Source organism: Saccopteryx leptura, chromosome 1 (assembly GCF_036850995.1).
Source record: "Saccopteryx leptura isolate mSacLep1 chromosome 1, mSacLep1_pri_phased_curated, whole genome shotgun sequence".
Classification (NCBI taxonomy): domain Eukaryota; kingdom Metazoa; phylum Chordata; class Mammalia; order Chiroptera; family Emballonuridae; genus Saccopteryx; species Saccopteryx leptura.
Genome location: NC_089503.1, coordinates 163,659,479 through 163,661,594, shown reverse-complemented (window position 1 = coordinate 163,661,594; position 2,116 = coordinate 163,659,479).

Below are 2,116 nucleotides of genomic sequence, written 5' to 3'. Positions count from 1 at the left end.
CTGTTTTACCTGGACTTTAATTCACACAATCAGAGAATTGCCATCCCAAGAGCAGGACTCTTGGAAAGGTCACGCTGTCTCCTCTAGAAACCCGTCCCCAACAAACCCAGCCCCCAGGCTGCAGACCCTCTTGCAGGGTCAGCAGTTTGAGTCCAAGGTCACTCTGCCCATCGCCCAGGGAGGGGGAAATGACACCTTTAGTTTTGTGTGCACTGGTGCCCACATCCTCACATTTTCCACACACTTCGTGCTTGTGCCTTTTTATCGATGATTTTTATTATGGACGCAAATTAATAAGCCCCAAACCAGAGACTGGCTGGAGTCAGTCCCCCAGACTTATCCAGCTGGGTCAAGTGACTCTTTCGTCCCAACACCCAGCCGAGCACAGGCTGCAGCTGGAAGGTGGATCCAGCCATGCCCCCAACATCTGAGAGGATGAGGCACACCAATTAACATGTCCCGGGTTTCTCTCACACACTCTCATTCTTCTGTGAAAATGTTCTTTTCAACCTTGCTTCCAGAAGTACCATTTCTCACCGTGTAAGTGCCTCATGGGAACTGGCCACTTGACAATAACCTAATGTGTTCATTCAAGAATATAAGTTTGGCCCTGGCCAGTTGACTCAGCAGTAGAGCGTCGGCCTGGCTTGTGGAAGTCCTGGGTTTGATTCCCAGCCAGGGCACACAGGAGAGGAGCCCATCTGCTGCTTCTCCACCCCTCCCCCTCACTTTCCTCTCTATCTCTCTCTTCCCCTCCCGCAGCCAAGGCTCCGTTGGAGCAGAGTTGGCCAGGTGCTGTGGATGGCTCCATGGCCTCTGTCTCAGGAGGTTCTAGAATGGCTCTAGTTGCAACTGAGCAACACCCCAGTTGGGCAGGGCATCGCTGCCTGGTAGGCATGCCGGTGGATCCCAGTCAGCCACATGCGGGAGTCTGTCTGCCTCCCTGCTTCTCACTTCCAAGGGGGGAAAAAAAAAAGAAGATAAGTTCTTTTTGTGATAGTTCCAGTTCTTAAATTATACAGAAAAGGCCCGGACTTGCCAGGCCTATTTTGGAAAAGAAACCCCTTTTCCCAGACACGAATCTTAACGAGATCTTTATTTAAATTGTGCTTAAGACAATTTATTTCGAATGCTTCTGTAGACTTGCAGCCATGTGTGATTCCAAACGCACTATTTAAAGCCTGTGGTGAAATGCATTTTCTTCTGAGATGTTCGTTCACTACCTTAGACCTACCTGACTGTTGCCATTTTGGCCTGAGTGTTTTGTTGTTGTTGTTGTTGTTGTTGGTTTGGTTTGGTTTGGTTTGGGAAGGGGTTTGCAAATGAAGATTTATGGTTAAGAGGTATCATTAAAAGGGTTTCAACCTTCAAAATAAACCCCTTCAACACCTTTGCCCTGATAGGTTCACTTTTTCTGTGATCAAGTCTTTTCAAACAAGAATAAATCCATAAATGTGTGCTTCCCAAGGCAAGATGCTTAGCACACCTGTCGTGTGAGACCCTCCCTGGGGAACAGAGGTGGCCAGTGCATCTGGGACACCCTGCATGGTCTCGGCTTCTGACGTTTGCAAGTCGCATGAAGGCTGGGGGTTGAGAAACCTGTGACCCTGGTGGCACCCAGCGCCAAGCAGATTTGCACGTGGAACCTTTTTCCAAATGAGACATATACACAGGCAGCGAGACATTCATTTTCTGGGATTTCTCGTTGGGAATCCGTGACTTAAACATCCAGGGTGTAATGATTACAGGTCAAATAAGACTCAAATAAGTCAAGAAGCAGTGGGAGCAACTTTTTTTAGAGAGAATGAAAAGGAAGCTGACCCTAACTGCTGGCGGTGAATTTCACAAAGCCATGGTGTTGAAAAAAAAATGCTTTTAAGTCTCTAGATGACTACACACCATGTCAGTACCACGGAAACTACACTGAATGAGAAAGTTCCAGAAATAGCCCTTTTCTCCCAGGGGAACTATAACTCAACGTGTGGTAGAGTCCACTTGGTTGAGTCAGCCTCTCCACCACCCCACACACCTGGACCATTTAAAAATAGTCCCCAAACAGAGTCTCCCCACAGTGCTCTGGGAAGTGAGTTCAGCACTCAGAACAAAGGACCACCCT